We start from the raw sequence: 17500 nt of genomic DNA, 5'->3' as shown, positions 1-17500 counted from the left end.
CGGCGGCCGGGAGCAGACGGCCGTCCCCGGGAGGGGGTGTTCGTTCACGTGCGGACGCCGGGAGCAGGCGGCCGTCACGCGATTCTGCCAACCGTTCCTACCGGCCTGTGTTTAAGGAGGCGGCCGGTCCTCCGTCCTTGGATGGATAAGATTCGCAGATTTTCGCCCGGCCTGTGTTTAAGGAGGCGGCCGGTTCCCTCCTTCCTTCCTTTCTTGGATGTATAACATTCGCAGATTTTCGCCCGGCCGGTGGTTTAAGGAGGCGGCCGGTCCTCCCTCCTTGGATGTATAACATTCGCAGATTTTCGCCCGGCCTATGTTTAGTGAGGCGACCGGTCCTCCCTCCTTGGATGTATAACATTCGCATATTTTCGCCCGGCCGGTGGTTTAAGGAGGCGGCCGGTCCTCCCTCCTTGGATGTATAACATTCGCAGATTTTCGCCCGGCCTATGTTTAGTGAGGCGACCGGTCCTCCGTGGAGAGCGACCCGCAAGTGGGGAGGAACCGTCCACCCAACGCCGGCGCGAGCCGGGGCCGGTGGGGGCCCTACCAAGGCGGGTCTCATTGCCTGTCGGTCAGTTCGGGAGAAGGTGGGGGTACTCGGAGGCCCGCCGGGAGCAGACGGGGGTCCGGAAGGTGAGGGGGTGAAGGACGGCGGTCGGGAGCAGACGGCCGTCCCCGGGAGGGGGTGTTCGTTCACGTGCGGACGCCGGGAGCAGGCGGCCGTCACGCAATTCTGCCAACCGTTCCCACCGGCCTGTGTTTAAGGAGGCGGCCGGTCCTCCACGAGAAGAATTCTGCCAAACGTTCCACCGGCCTGTGTTTAAGGAGGCGGCCGGTCCTCCCCGTCGTTCCGCCGGCTTGTGTTTAAGGAGGCGGCCGGTCCTCCACGAGAAGAATTCTGCCAAACGTTCCACCGGCCTGTGTTTAAGGAGGCGGCCGGTCCTCCCCGTCGTTCCGCCGGCTTGTGTTTAAGGAGGCGGCCGGTCCTCCACTATTCCTTCCTTGGATGGAAAGCATGTAGCACTTTGAAAATTTTCGAGCACTGTGACACTTTGAAAATTTTCGAGAGTTTTTGTACTTAGAAAATTTTTCGCTCTTGCACTTCCAGAGTGCTTTGCGGTAGCTCCTAGGTTCGCTGTCCGAGCATGTGAACACTTTTTGGGGGGGAACACATCGCTAGAGACACCAGCCGCCTGGTTCTCGGGGCCAAAACTTGTGTTCCCCACACTCGTTCTGACTATATTTTGCGATTTGGGGGTAAAGGTAATGAGTACAGTGACTAGGGGGACCAACTCATCGTACTCTGGCGCACCAACAGACCAAAGCTGGTACTGCACTTACCCCTGGTACCCCAACGCCTGGTACCTGACGGGCGAGAGGCTGATTTTTCGCTATTTGCGGCCGACCGAGGGAACCAGACAAAGCGGACACTTTACGGCGCAAGAGCCGTTGGCACTTAGAAATTTTTCGACAAAGTTGGCGCGAGCTCCAGAAGGAGAGGCTGATTTTTCGCTATTTGTGGCCGACCGAGGGAACCAGGCAAAGCGGACACTTTACGGCGCAAGAGCCGTTGGCACTTAGAAATTTTTTGACAAAGTTGGCGCGAGCTCCAGAAGGAGAGGCTGATTTTTCGCTATTTGTGGCCGACCGAGGGAACCAGGCAAAGCGGACACTTTACGGCGCAAGAGCCGTTGGCACTTAGAAATTTTTTGACAAAGTTGGCGCGAGCTCCAGAAGGAGAGGCTGATTTTTCGCTATTTGTGGCCGACCGAGGGAACCAGGCAAAGCGGACACTTTACGGCGCAAGAGCCGTTGGCACTTAGAAAATATTCGCCAAAGTTGGCACGAGCTCCAGAAGGAGAGGCTGATTTTTCGCTATTTGTGGCCGACCGAGGGAACCAGACAAAGCGGACACATTACGGCGCAAGAGCCGTTGGCACTTAGAAAATATTCGCCAAAGTTGGCACGAGCTCCAGAAGGAGAGGCTGATTTTTCGCTATTTGTGGCCGACCGAGGGAACCAGACAAAGCGGACACTTTACGGCGCAAGAGCCGTTGGCACTTAGAAAATATTCGCCAAAGTTGGCACGAGCTCCAGAAGGAGAGGCTGATTTTTCGCCGTTTGTGGCCGACCGAGGGAACCAGACAAAGCGGACACATTACGGCGCAAGAGCCGTTGGCACTTAGGCGAGCTCCAGAAGGAGAGGCTGATTTTTCGCTATTTGTGGCCGACCGAGGGAACCAGGCAAAGCGGACACATTACGGCGCAAGAGCCGTTGGCACTTAGAAAATATTCGCCAAAGTTGGCACGAGCTCCAGAAGGAGAGGCTGATTTTTCGCCGTTTGTGGCCGACCGAGGGAACCAGACAAAGCGGACACATTACGGCGCAAGAGCCGTTGGCACTTAGGCGAGCTCCAGAAGGAGAGGCTGGTTTTTCGCTATTTGTGGCCGACCGAGGGAACCAGGCAAAGCGGACACTTTACGGCGCAAGAGCCGTTGGCACTTAGAAAATATTCGCCAAAGTTGGCACGAGCTCCAGAAGGAGAGGCTGATTTTTCGCCGTTTGTGGCCGACCGAGGGAACCAGGCAAAGCGGACACATTACGGCGCAAGAGCCGTTGGCACTTAGGCGAGCTCCAGAAGGAGAGGCTGGTTTTTCGCTATTTGTGGCCGACCGAGGGAACCAGGCAAAGCGGACACATTACGGCGCAAGAGCCGTTGGCACTTAGGCGAGCTCCAGAAGGAGAGGCTGATTTTTCGCCGTTTGTGGCCGACCGAGGGAACCAGGCAAAGCGGACACATTACGGCGCAAGAGCCGTTGGCACTTAGGCGAGCTCCAGAAGGAGAGGCTGGTTTTTCGCTATTTGTGGCCGACCGAGGGAACCAGGCAAAGCGGACACATTACGGCGCAAGAGCCGTTGGCACTTAGGCGAGCTCCAGAAGGAGAGGCTGATTTTTCGCCGTTTGTGGCCGACCGAGGGAACCAGGCAAAGCGGACACATTACGGCGCAAGAGCCGTTGGCACTTAGGCGAGCTCCAGAAGGAGAGGCTGGTTTTTCGCTATTTGTGGCCGACCGAGGGAACCAGGCAAAGCGGACACATTACGGCGCAAGAGCCGTTGGCACTTAGGCGAGCTCCAGAAGGAGAGGCTGATTTTTCGCCGTTTGTGGCCGACCGAGGGAACCAGGCAAAGCGGACACATTACGGCGCAAGAGCCGTTGGCACTTAGGCGAGCTCCAGAAGGAGAGGCTGGTTTTTCGCTATTTGTGGCCGACCGAGGGAACCAGGCAAAGCGGACACATTACGGCGCAAGAGCCGTTGGCACTTAGGCGAGCTCCAGAAGGAGAGGCTGATTTTTCGCCGTTTGTGGCCGACCGAGGGAACCAGGCAAAGCGGACACATTACGGCGCAAGAGCCGTTGGCACTTAGGCGAGCTCCAGAAGGAGAGGCTGGTTTTTCGCTATTTGTGGCCGACCGAGGGAACCAGGCAAAGCGGACACATTACGGCGCAAGAGCCGTTGGCACTTAGGCGAGCTCCAGAAGGAGAGGCTGATTTTTCGCCGTTTGTGGCCGACCGAGGGAACCAGGCAAAGCGGACACATTACGGCGCAAGAGCCGTTGGCACTTAGGCGAGCTCCAGAAGGAGAGGCTGGTTTTTCGCTATTTGTGGCCGACCGAGGGAACCAGGCAAAGCGGACACATACGGCGCAAGAGCCGTTGGCACTTAGGCGAGCTCCAGAAGGAGAGGCTGGTTTTTCGCTATTTGTGGCCGACCGAGGGAACCAGGCAAAGCGGACACATTACGGCGCAAGAGCCGTTGGCACTTAGGCGAGCTCCAGAAGGAGAGGCTGGTTTTTCGCTATTTGTGGCCGACCGAGGGAACCAGGCAAAGCGGACACATTACGGCGCAAGAGCCGTTGGCACTTAGGCGAGCTCCAGAAGGAGAGGCTGGTTTTTCGCTATTTGTGGCCGACCGAGGGAACCAGGCAAAGCGGACACATTACGGCGCAAGAGCCGTTGGCACTTAGAAAATATTCGCCAAAGTTGGCACGAGCTCCAGAAGGAGAGGCTGATTTTTCGCTATTTGTGGCCGACCGAGGGAACAGGCAAAGCGGACACATTACGGCGCAAGAGCCGTTGGCACTTAGGCGAGCTCCAGAAGGAGAGGCTGGTTTTTCGCCGTTTGTGGCCGACCGAGGGAACCAGGCAAAGCGGACACATTACGGCGCAAGAGCCGTTGGCACTTAGGCGAGCTCCAGAAGGAGAGGCTGGTTTTTCGCTATTTGTGGCCGACCGAGGGAACCAGGCAAAGCGGACACATTACGGCGCAAGAGCCGTTGGCACTTAGGCGAGCTCCAGAAGGAAGAGGCTGGTTTTTCGCTATTTGTGGCCGACCGAGGGAACCAGGCAAAGCGGACACATTACGGCGCAAGAGCCGTTGGCACTTAGGCGAGCTCCAGAAGGAGAGGCTGATTTTTCGCCGTTCGTGGCCGACCGAGGGAACCAGGCAAAGCGGACACATTACGGCGCAAGAGCCGTTGGCACTTAGAAAATATTCGCCAAAGTTGGCACGAGCTCCAGAATGAGAGGCTGATTTTTCGCCGTTTGTGGCCGACCGAGGGAACCAGGCAAAGCGGACACATTACGGCGCAAGAGCCGTTGGCACTTAGGCGAGCTCCAGAAGGAGAGGCTGATTTTTTCGCTATTTGTGGTCCGACCGAGGGAACCAGGCAAAGCGGACACATTACGGCGCAAGAGCCGTTGGCACTTAGAAAATATTCGCCAAAGTTGGCACGAGCTCCAGAATGAGAGGCTGATTTTTCGCCGTTTGTGGCCGACCGAGGGAACCAGACAAAGCGGACACATTACGGCGCAAGAGCCGTTGGCACTTAGGCGAGCTCCAGAAGGAGAGGCTGATTTTTTCGCTATTTGTGGCCGACCGAGGGAACCAGGCAAAGCGGACACATTACGGCGCAAGAGCCGTTGGCACTTAGAAAATATTCGCCAAAGTTGGCACGAGCTCCAGAATGAGAGGCTGATTTTTCGCCGTTTGTGGCCGACCGAGGGAACCAGGCAAAGCGGACACATTACGGCGCAAGAGCCGTTGGCACTTAGGCGAGCTCCAGAAGGAGAGGCTGATTTTTTCGCTATTTGTGGCCGACCGAGGGAACCAGGCAAAGCGGACACATTACGGCGCAAGAGCCGTTGGCACTTAGAAAATATTCGCCAAAGTTGGCACGAGCTCCAGAATGAGAGGCTGATTTTTCGCCGTTTGTGGCCGACCGAGGGAACCAGACAAAGCGGACACATTACGGCGCAAGAGCCGTTGGCACTTAGGCGAGCTCCAGAAGGAGAGGCTGATTTTTCGCTATTTGTGGCCGACCGAGGGAACCAGGCAAAGCGGACACTTTACGGCGCAAGAGCCGTTGGCACTTAGAAAATATTCGCCAAAGTTGGCACGAGCTCCAGAAGGAGAGGCTGATTTTTCGCCGTTTGTGGCCGACCGAGGGAACCAGACAAAGCGGACACATTACGGCGCAAGAGCCGTTGGCACTTAGGCGAGCTCCAGAAGGAGAGGCTGATTTTTCGCTATTTGTGGCCGACCGAGGGAACCAGGCAAAGCGGACACTTTACGGCGCAAGAGCCGTTGGCACTTAGAAAATATTCTGAAATTCTCACCGACCTCCGTGGTGGAGAGGCCGAATTTTCGACATTCGTGGCCGACCGGGGAACCGTCGCCACTCGGACAACTTGTGCGGCAGCCCTCGGTGATTTTAGGACCGCTTTTTCACCCTCGCTGTCCGACCGGAGAACCGTCGTAGCTCGGACAGTTCGTGTGCCAGCATCCGCTGGCACTTAGAAAATTTTAAAAAAGAAAAAAATAGTCTTCTGCATATACGTTCTGACTATATTTTGCGATTAGGGGGTAAAGGTAATGAGTACAGTGACTAGGGGGACCAACTCATCGTACTCTGGCGCACCAACACGCCAAGGTTGGTACTGCACTTAGGCTGATTTTTGCGCTATTCGCGGCCGACCGGGGAACCAGCGCGGAGCGGACACATTACGGCGAATGAGCCGTTGGCACTTAGAAAATTTTTGAGCTTTTTTCGAACTTCCGTGAGGCTGATTTTGCGCTATTCGCGGCCGACCGGGGAACCAGCGCGGAGCGGACACATTACGGCGAATGAGCCGTTGGCACTTAGAAAATTTTTGAGCTTTTTTCGAACTTCCGTGAGGCTGATTTTGCGCTATTCGCGGCCGACCGGGGAACCAGCGCGGAGCGGACACATTACGGCGAATGAGCCGTTGGCACTTAGAAAATTTTTGAGCTTTTTTCGAACTTCCGTGAGGCTGATTTTGCGCTATTCGCGGCCGACCGGGGAACCAGCGCGGAGCGGACACATTACGGCGAATGAGCCGTTGGCACTTAGAAAATTTTTGAGCTTTTTTCGGACTTCCGTGTGGAGCTTTGGGGCCGTTCCGCCTAACTTTTTATGCCCGATTAGGCTTCCAGGGAGGCGGCTAAGCATTATTGACCAATCATGGAGCTTTTTTGGGACTTCCGTGTGGAGCTTTGGGGCCGTTCCGCCTAGCTTTTTATGCCCGATTAGGCTTCCAGGGAGGCGGCTAAGCATTATTGACCAATCATGGAGCTTTTTTGGGACTTCCGTGTGGAGCTTTGGAGCCGTTCCGCCTAACTTTTTATGCCCGATTAGGCTTCCAGGGAGGCGGCTAAGCATTATTGACCAATCATGGAGCTTTTTTGGGACTTCCGTGTGGAGCTTTGGGGCCGTTCCGCCTAGCTTTTTATGCCCGATTAGGCTTCCAGGGAGGCGGCTAAGCATTATTGACCAATCATGGAGCTTTTTTGGGACTTCCGTGTGGAGCTTTGGGGCCGTTCCGCCTAACTTTTTATGCCCGATTAGGCTTCCAGGGAGGCGGCTAAGCATTATTGACCAATCATGGAGCTTTTTTGGGACTTCCGTGTGGAGCTTTGGGGCCGTTCCGCCTAGCTTTTTATGCCCGATTAGGCTTCCAGGGAGGCGGCTAAGCATTATTGACCAATCATGGAGCTTTTTTGGGACTTCCGTGTGGAGCTTTGGGGCCGTTCCGCCTAGCTTTTTATGCCCGATTAGGCTTCCAGGGAGGCGGCTAAGCATTATTGACCAATCATGGAGCTTTTTTGGGACTTCCAGCCGGTGCTTTGGGGGCCTTCCCCCTCACTTTCTACGCCCGATTGGGCTTCCAGGGACGCGGCTAAGCATTTTTAACAGAAATGGAGCTTTTTGCGGAGCTCCAGCCGGTGCCACCGGCAGGCCGTGCACGCGGACGAGATGACCGAAAGAAGCTCCAGGAGAGCGGATGGACGCTTTTTAAGCACCGAGGCGGAGATCGCGGAGCTTTAATAGACTTCCAGCGGGCCCAAAGCGGCCAGGCAGACGGCGCAGCGCGACCTGGTACCTCGCACGGGACGCATCGCCCCCCCCGCGCACAGTTCCAGGGGGCCGGGATGACGTTTCAAAGCTGCCGCTGCAGCTGCGGCGGGGAGTGGCCTCCCTCCGGTGGACACGACGAGTAAATGACACCGGCCGCTGACGCAAACCCACGCCGGACAGGAGAGCTCAAAAGCCGGGTAACATTTCAAGGAAGACCCCCCCTGCGCAGACCTCCACTAGGCCGGGATGACTGTTCAGCTGTGGCGGGGAGTGGCCTCCCTCCGGTCGGCACGACGAGTAAATGACACCGGCCGCTGACGCAAACCCACGCCGGACAGGAGAGCTCAAAAGCCGGGTAACATTTCAAGGAAGACCCCCCCTGCGCAGACCTCCACTAGGCCGGGATGACTGTTCAGCTGTGGCGGGGAGTGGCCTCCCTCCGGTCGGCACGACGAGTAAATGACACCGGCCGCTGACGCAAACCCACGCCGGACAGGAGAGCTCAAAAGCCGGGTAACATTTCAAGGAAGACCCCCCCTGCGCAGACCTCCACTAGGCCGGGATGACTGTTCAGCTGTGGCGGGGAGTGGCCTCCCTCCGGTCGGCACGACGAGTAAATGACACCGGCCGCTGACGCAAACCCACGCCGGACAGGAGAGCTCAAAAGCCGGGTAACATTTCAAGGAAGACCCCCCCTGCGCAGACCTCCACTAGGCCGGGATGACTGTTCAGCTGTGGCGGGGAGTGGCCTCCCTCCGGTCGGCACGACGAGTAAATGACACCGGCCGCTGACGCAAACCCACGCCGGACAGGAGAGCTCAAAAGCCGGGTAACATTTCAAGGAAGACCCCCCCTGCGCAGACCTCCACTAGGCCGGGATGACTGTTCAGCTGTGGCGGGGAGTGGCCTCCCTCCGGTCGGCACGACGAGTAAATGACACCGGCCGCTGACGCAAACCCACGCCGGACAGGAGAGCTCAAAAGCCGGGTAACATTTCAAGGAAGACCCCCCCTGCGCAGACCTCCACTAGGCCGGGATGACTGTTCAGCTGTGGCGGGGAGTGGCCTCCCTCCGGTCGGCACGACGAGTAAATGACACCGGCCGCTGACGCAAACCCACGCCGGACAGGAGAGCTCAAAAGCCGGGTAACATTTCAAGGAAGACCCCCCCTGCGCAGACCTCCACTAGGCCGGGATGACTGTTCAGCTGTGGCGGGGAGTGGCCTCCCTCCGGTCGGCACGACGAGTAAATGACACCGGCCGCTGACGCAAACCCACGCCGGACAGGAGAGCTCAAAAGCCGGGTAACATTTCAAGGAAGACCCCCCCTGCGCAGACCTCCACTAGGCCGGGATGACTGTTCAGCTGTGGCGGGGAGTGGCCTCCCTCCGGTCGGCACGACGAGTAAATGACACCGGCCGCTGACGCAAACCCACGCCGGACAGGAGAGCTCAAAAGCCGGGTAACATTTCAAGGAAGACCCCCCCTGCGCAGACCTCCACTAGGCCGGGATGACTGTTCAGCTGTGGCGGGGAGTGGCCTCCCTCCGGTCGGCACGACGAGTAAATGACACCGGCCGCTGACGCAAACCCACGCCGGACAGGAGAGCTCAAAAGCCGGGTAACATTTCAAGGAAGACCCCCCCTGCGCAGACCTCCACTAGGCCGGGATGACTGTTCAGCTGTGGCGGGGAGTGGCCTCCCTCCGGTCGGCACGACGAGTAAATGACACCGGCCGCTGACGCAAACCCACGCCGGACAGGAGAGCTCAAAAGCCGGGTAACATTTCAAGGAAGACCCCCCCTGCGCAGACCTCCACTAGGCCGGGATGACTGTTCAGCTGTGGCGGGGAGTGGCCTCCCTCCGGTCGGCACGACGAGTAAATGACACCGGCCGCTGACGCAAACCCACGCCGGACAGGAGAGCTCAAAAGCCGGGTAACATTTCAAGGAAGACCCCCCCTGCGCAGACCTCCACTAGGCCGGGATGACTGTTCAGCTGTGGCGGGGAGTGGCCTCCCTCCGGTCGGCACGACGAGTAAATGACACCGGCCGCTGACGCAAACCCACGCCGGACAGGAGAGCTCAAAAGCCGGGTAACATTTCAAGGAAGACCCCCCCTGCGCAGACCTCCACTAGGCCGGGATGACTGTTCAGCTGTGGCGGGGAGTGGCCTCCCTCCGGTCGGCACGACGAGTAAAGCTATTTAGGAAAATCTGAGATAAATATCACTTGCATAATAATTTGGAACACGGTCCCGTGTTCCAAATTATTATGCAAAATGTATTTAGACACCAGCAATCGCACTTAGATTTGTTTCTTTTTTCTTTCTTTTAGCTTCCATAATGTTACCGGGCGCTGACGCAAACCCACGCCCGGCAGGAGAGCTCAAAAGCCGGGTAACATTTCAAGGAAGACCCCCCCTGCGCAGACCTCCACTAGGCCGGGATGACTGTTCAGCTGCGGCGGGGAGTGGCCTCCCTCCGGTCGGCACGACGAGTAAATGACACCGGCCGCTGACGCAAACCCACGCCGGACAGGAGAGCTCAAAAGCCGGGTAACATTTCAAGGAAGACCCCCCCTGCGCAGACCTCCACTAGGCCGGGATGACTTTTCAAAGCTGCCTCTGCAGCTGCGGCGGGGAGTTGCCTCCCTCCGGTGGACACGACGAGTAAATACACCAGCACTTGCTCTTAGATTTGTTTCTTTTTTCTTTCTTTTAGCTTCCATAATGTTACCGGGCGCTGACGCAAACCCACGCCCGGCAGGAGAGCTCGGAAGCCGGGTAACATTTCAAGGAAGACCCCCCCTGCGCAGACCTCCACTAGGCCGGGATGACTGTTCAGCTGCGGCGGGGAGTGGCCTCCCTCCGGTCGGCACGACGAGTAAAGCTATTTAGGAAAATCTGAGATAAATATCACTTGCATAATAATTTGGAACACGGTCCCGTGTTCCAAATTATTATGCAAAATGTATTTAGACACCAGCAATCGCACTTAGATTTGTTTCTTTTTTCTTTCTTTTAGCTTCCATAATGTTACCGGGCGCTGACGCAAACCCACGCCCGGCAGGAGAGCTCAAAAGCCGGGTAACATTTCAAGGAAGCTATTTAGGAAAATCTGAGATAAATATCCTTTGCATAATAATTTGGAACACGGTCCCGTGTTCCAAATTATTATGCAAAATGTATTTAAGTGTCATAAAGATTACATTTTTTGTTTTTCAAGTACTGAAATCACCCTCAGTCATGGTACAGTCCATGGTAGTCTGCCAGGTGAGCGCAATTGTAGTAATTAACAAGTCTATTTAAGTTCCGCGTTTTTAAGCGTTCGGCCATTTCGTTCAACCATGGGGAGGAAAAAGGATCTCTCTGCTGTCGAGAAGCGTGAAATCGTTCGATGCCTTGGACAAGGTATGCAGACATTCGATATTGCACGAAAGCTTAAGCGCGACCATCGAACTTTGAAGAAATTCGTCGCTGATTCGGAGCAAACGCGCGTTCGTGCAGACAAAGGCACGACAAGGAAGGTTTCTGCAAGACAAACAAATCGAATCAAGAGGGCGGCTGCAAGCATGCCACTAAAGACGAGCAAACAAATATTCGACGCTGCTGGTGCCAGTGAAGTCCCACGAACGACGAGGTGCAGGATCCTCCAGAGGCTTGCAGTTGTGCGGAAACCCTCCATTCGGCCACCCCTGAACAACGCGAACAAGCAGAAACGGCTGCAGTGGGCCCAGACTTACATGAAGACAAATTTTCAGACAGTCCTGTTCACCGACGAGTGCCGTGCCACCTTGGATGGGCCAGGTAGGGTTTTTTAAGTTTTTCCTTGCACTTTTGAGAGCTCAGGGGATGCTTTGAGAATAATTGTCAATTTCTGTCTATGTGAAGCCCTTTGAGACTGCTTGTGATTTAGGGCTATACAAATAAACTTGATTTGACTTGACTTTACAGATGGATGGAGTCGTGGATGGTTGGTGGACGGCCACGATAGCCCAACAAGGCTGCGGCGTCAGCAGGGAGGTGGCGGAGTGATGTTTTGGGCCGGAATCATGGGGAGAGAGCTGCTTGGCCCCTTTAGGGTCCCTGAAGGCGTCAAAATTACGTCTGTTAACTACGTGGAATTTCTGACTCAACACTTCTGTCCATGGTACAACAGGAAGAACCGTGCTTTCCGTCAAAAGATCATCTTCATGCATGACAATGCACCGTCTCATGCTGCAAGAAATACGTCAACGTCTTTGGCATCTATGGGAATAAAGGGAGAGAAACTGATGGTGTGGCCCCCATGCTCCCCTGACCTCAATCCTATTGAAAACTTGTGGAGCATCGTCAAGCAGAAAATCTACGAAGGTGGGAGGCAGTTCAATTCCAAAGAGCAGCTCTGGCAGGCTATTCTTAGATCCTGCCAAGAAATTCAACCAGAAACTGTACAAAAACTCACAAGTTCAGTGGATGGAAGAATCGTGAAGCTGCTGTTGAACAAAGGGTCCTATGTTAAAATGTAACTTTGTTTTTTATTGAAATAAAGGGTCCTATGTTAAAATGTAACTTGTTTGTCTTTTCTTTGAAATAGCTTTTGATTTCAGTAAATATGACCTCCTAATGCTGTAAATTCTTAAGATGGGCATTTCAGTTCATAAAAACCTATAAAATGTTATAAAACTCTGTTGTGCGTAATAATGTGGAACAGTGCATTTTAAGTTTTTTATTTTTTAAAAATTCTGTGATCATTCGGAGGTTTGTTCAATAAAATTAGAATTCATCAAAATAATGGTTGATGACTTGAAAATTATGCTGACTCATTTTGCATCGACTATTTAGGAAAATCTGAGATAAATGTCACTTGCATAATAATTTGGAACACGGTGTAAGTGCGATTGCTGGTGTATTTACTCGTCGTGTCCACCGGAGGACGGCAAATCCCCGCCGCAGCTGCAGCGGCAGCGCTTAAATGTCTTCCCGGCCGCCTGGAACTCTGCACGGGGCGTGTTTCGTCCCGCGCAGCGGTACCAGATCGCGCTGCGCCGTCAGCCGAGCCGCGCGCGGTCCGCTGGAAGTCTACACTGTGTTCCAAATTATTATGCAAATTGTATTTATGTGTCATAAAGATTACATTTTTTGTTTTTCAATTAAACTCATGGATGGTATTACGTGTCAGGGCTCTTTGGATCACTGAGATCAATCTCAGACACCGGGGATCATTACCGGCCAGTTGAGCCCAAATTAAGGAAAAACTACTTAAGAATGGTGTTCCACATTATTAAGCAGATAATTTGAAGTTCGCTTTGAGCAGTGGCGGACGCCAACCCACGACCGGTGGGAGAGCTCGGAGGGCGGATGGGCTTTCAAGGAAGCCCCCCAGGCCGGTCCCACTCGCACTTAGAATTTTTTTTTTTTTTGGCTTCCATAATGTACCGGGCGCGGACGCGAAACCCACGCCGGGCATGGCAGCTCGAAAGGCGGCTAAGCATTCAAGGAAGCACCGTCTGGAGCTTCAGAGCCGTTCCGCCTGACTTTTAACGTAGAGTACCGGGCGCAAACCACTAACTCAAGCCCGGCATGGCAGCTCGAAAGGCGGCTAAGCATTCAAGGAAGCACCGTCTGGAGCTTCAGAGCCGTTCCGCCTGACTTTTAACGTAGAGTACCGGGCGCAAACCACTAACTCAAGCCCGGCATGGCAGCTCGAAAGGCGGCTAAGCATTCAAGGAAGCACCGTCTGGAGCTTCAGAGCCGTTCCGCCTGACTTTTAACGTAGAGTACCGGGCGCAAACCACTAACTCAAGCCCGGCATGGCAGCTCGAAAGGCGGCTAAGCATTCAAGGAAGCACCGTCTGGAGCTTCAGAGCCGTTCCGCCTGACTTTTAACGTAGAGTACCGGGCGCAAACCACTAACTCAAGCCCGGCATGGCAGCTCGAAAGGCGGCTAAGCATTCAAGGAAGCACCGTCTGGAGCTTCAGAGCCGTTCCGCCTGACTTTTAACGTAGAGTACCGGGCGCAAACCACTAACTCAAGCCCGGCATGGCAGCTCGAAAGGCGGCTAAGCATTCAAGGAAGCACCGTCTGGAGCTTCAGAGCCGTTCCGCCTGACTTTTAACGTAGAGTACCGGGCGCAAACCACTAACTCAAGCCCGGCATGGCAGCTCGAAAGGCGGCTAAGCATTCAAGGAAGCACCGTCTGGAGCTTCAGAGCCGTTCCGCCTGACTTTTAACGTAGAGTACCGGGCGCAAACCACTAACTCAAGCCCGGCATGGCAGCTCGAAAGGCGGCTAAGCATTCAAGGAAGCACCGTCTGGAGCTTCAGAGCCGTTCCGCCTGACTTTTAACGTAGAGTACCGGGCGCAAACCACTAACTCAAGCCCGGCATGGCAGCTCGAAAGGCGGCTAAGCATTCAAGGAAGCACCGTCTGGAGCTTCAGAGCCGTTCCGCCTGACTTTTAACGTAGAGTACCGGGCGCAAACCACTAACTCAAGCCCGGCATGGCAGCTCGAAAGGCGGCTAAGCATTCAAGGAAGCACCGTCTGGAGCTTCAGAGCCGTTCCGCCTGACTTTTAACGTAGAGTACCGGGCGCAAACCACTAACTCAAGCCCGGCATGGCAGCTCGAAAGGCGGCTAAGCATTCAAGGAAGCACCGTCTGGAGCTTCAGAGCCGTTCCGCCTGACTTTTAACGTAGAGTACCGGGCGCAAACCACTAACTCAAGCCCGGCATGGCAGCTCGAAAGGCGGCTAAGCATTCAAGGAAGCACCGTCTGGAGCTTCAGAGCCGTTCCGCCTGACTTTTAACGTAGAGTACCGGGCGCAAACCACTAACTCAAGCCCGGCATGGCAGCTCGAAAGGCGGCTAAGCATTCAAGGAAGCACCGTCTGGAGCTTCAGAGCCGTTCCGCCTGACTTTTAACGTAGAGTACCGGGCGCAAACCACTAACTCAAGCCCGGCATGGCAGCTCGAAAGGCGGCTAAGCATTCAAGGAAGCACCGTCTGGAGCTTCAGAGCCGTTCCGCCTGACTTTTAACGTAGAGTACCGGGCGCAAACCACTAACTCAAGCCCGGCATGGCAGCTCGAAAGGCGGCTAAGCATTCAAGGAAGCACCGTCTGGAGCTTCAGAGCCGTTCCGCCTGACTTTTAACGTAGAGTACCGGGCGCAAACCACTAACTCAAGCCCGGCATGGCAGCTCGAAAGGCGGCTAAGCATTCAAGGAAGCACCGTCTGGAGCTTCAGAGCCGTTCCGCCTGACTTTTAACGTAGAGTACCGGGCGCAAACCACTAACTCAAGCCCGGCATGGCAGCTCGAAAGGCGGCTAAGCATTCAAGGAAGCACCGTCTGGAGCTTCAGAGCCGTTCCGCCTGACTTTTAACGTAGAGTACCGGGCGCAAACCACTAACTCAAGCCCGGCATGGCAGCTCGAAAGGCGGCTAAGCATTCAAGGAAGCACCGTCTGGAGCTTCAGAGCCGTTCCGCCTGACTTTTAACGTAGAGTACCGGGCGCAAACCACTAACTCAAGCCCGGCATGGCAGCTCGAAAGGCGGCTAAGCATTCAAGGAAGCGACGCCGGCCGGTCCGCGGGCCAAATAGGGTCCAGTAAAGTACCGGGCGCGGCCACTAACGCCTTGTGGCGGTCGCCTTGTGGCGGTCGGGGGGTGGCGGTCGGGGCTGGCGCTTGGGGCCGGTGGCGGTCGCCTTGTGGCGGTCGCCTTGTGGCGGTCGGGGGGTGGCGGTCGGGGCTGGCGCTTGGGGCCAGTGGCGGTCGCCTTGTGGCGGTCGCCTTGTGGCGGTCGCCTTGTGGCGGTCGCCTTGTGGCGGTCGCCTTGTGGCGGTCGCCTTGTGGCGGTCGGGGGGTGGCGGTCGGGGCTGGCGCTTGGGGCCAGTGGCGGTCGCCTTGTGGCGGTCGCCTTGTGGCGGTCGGGGGGTGGCGGTCGGGGCTGGCGCTTGGGGCCGGTGGCGGTCGCCTTGTGGCGGTCGCCTTGTGGCGGTCGCCTTGTGGCGGTCGCCTTGTGGCGGTCGCCTTGTGGCGGTCGGGGGGTGGCGGTCGGGGGGTGGCGGTCGGGGCTGGCGCTTGGGGCCGGTGGCGGTCGCCTTGTGGCGGTCGCCTTGTGGCGGTCGCCTTGTGGCGGTCGGGGGGTGGCGGTCGGGGCTGGCGCTTGGGGCTGGCGTCCGCCAATAGTGGTTTAATTTCGGGAGGAAGATTGATTTTCGTCCCAAGCCCGCCGCTGGAGAAAATTTTAGGTACCAGGAGTGGATTTTTTTTGTCCACTCAGGAGGGGGACGTTGGCTGGTTTGGTGTCCGGGGGAAAGTGCTCTTTTCTCGGCCAGGAGAAAGATTAGACTCCCAGCCCGCCGCTGGAGAAAATTCTAGGTACCAGGAGTGGATTTTTTTTGTCCACTCAGGAGGGGGACGTGCTTTGTTGTCCGGGGAGAGTGCTCTTTTCTCGGCCAGGAGAAAGATTAGACTCCCAGCCCGCCGCTGGAGAAAATTCTAGGTACCAGGAGTGGATTTTTTTTGTCCACTCAGGAGGGGGACGTGCTTTGTTGTCCGGGGAGAGTGCCTGGTCCCCGGACCAGCCTCTTAGGCGCGCCCGCTGTCATTCTCCGGAGATTAAGTTATACTAAGGGGAGGCTGCCTCCTCCCGCCTGCTGCCCGAGGATGCTGCCTCATCCCCGGACTGGCCTCTTGCGCGCGCCCGCTGTCATTCTCCGGAGACTAAGTTATACTAAGGGGAGGCTGCCTCCTCCCGCCTGCTGCCCGAGGATGCTGCCTCATCCCCGGACTGGCCTCTTGCGCGCGCCCGCTGTCATTCTCCGGAGACTAAGTTATACTAAGGGGAGGCTGCCTCCTCCCGCCTGCTGCCCGAGGATGCTGCCTCATCCCCGGACTGGCCTCTTGCGCGCGCCCGCTGTCATTCTCCGGAGACTAAGTTATACTAAGGGGAGGCTGCCTCCTCCCGCCTGCTGCCCGAGGATGCTGCCTCATCCCCGGACTGGCCTCTTGCGCGCGCCCGCTGTCATTCTCCGGAGACTAAGTTATACTAAGGGGAGGCTGCCTCCTCCCGCCTGCTGCCCGAGGATGCTGCCTCATCCCCGGACTGGCCTCTTGCGCGCGCCCGCTGTCATTCTCCGGAGACTAAGTTATACTAAGGGGAGGCTGCCTCCTCCCGCCTGCTGCCCGAGGATGCTGCCTCATCCCCGGACTGGCCTCTTGCGCGCGCCCGCTGTCATTCTCCGGAGACTAAGTTATACTAAGGGGAGGCTGCCTCCTCCCGCCTGCTGCCCGAGGATGCTGCCTCATCCCCGGACTGGCCTCTTGCGCGCGCCCGCTGTCATTCTCCGGAGACTAAGTTATACTAAGGGGAGGCTGCCTCCTCCCGCCTGCTGCCCGAGGATGCTGCCTCATCCCCGGACTGGCCTCTTGCGCGCGCCCGCTGTCATTCTCCGGAGACTAAGTTATACTAAGGGGAGGCTGCCTCCTCCCGCCTGCTGCCCGAGGATGCTGCCTCATCCCCGGACTGGCCTCTTGCGCGCGCCCGCTGTCATTCTCCGGAGACTAAGTTATACTAAGGGGAGGCTGCCTCCTCCCGCCTGCTGCCCGAGGATGCTGCCTCATCCCCGGACTGGCCTCTTGCGCGCGCCCGCTGTCATTCTCCGGAGACTAAGTTATACTAAGGGGAGGCTGCCTCCTCCCGCCTGCTGCCCGAGGATGCTGCCTCATCCCCGGACTGGCCTCTTGCGCGCGCCCGCTGTCATTCTCCGGAGACTAAGTTATACTAAGGGGAGGCTGCCTCCTCCCGCCTGCTGCCCGAGGATGCTGCCTCATCCCCGGACTGGCCTCTTGCGCGCGCCCGCTGTCATTCTCCGGAGACTAAGTTATACTAAGGGGAGGCTGCCTCCTCCCGCCTGCTGCCCGAGGATGCTGCCTCATCCCCGGACTGGCCTCTTGCGCGCGCCCGCTGTCATTCTCCGGAGACTAAGTTATACTAAGGGGAGGCTGCCTCCTCCCGCCTGCTGCCCGAGGATGCTGCCTCATCCCCGGACTGGCCTCTTGCGCGCGCCCGCTGTC

Source organism: Syngnathus typhle, unplaced genomic scaffold (genome assembly GCF_033458585.1).
Source record: "Syngnathus typhle isolate RoL2023-S1 ecotype Sweden unplaced genomic scaffold, RoL_Styp_1.0 HiC_scaffold_38, whole genome shotgun sequence".
Taxonomy (NCBI): Eukaryota; Metazoa; Chordata; class Actinopteri; order Syngnathiformes; family Syngnathidae; genus Syngnathus; species Syngnathus typhle.
The sequence above is the reverse complement of the archived record's forward strand: the minus strand, read 5'-3'. Positions refer to the sequence as shown.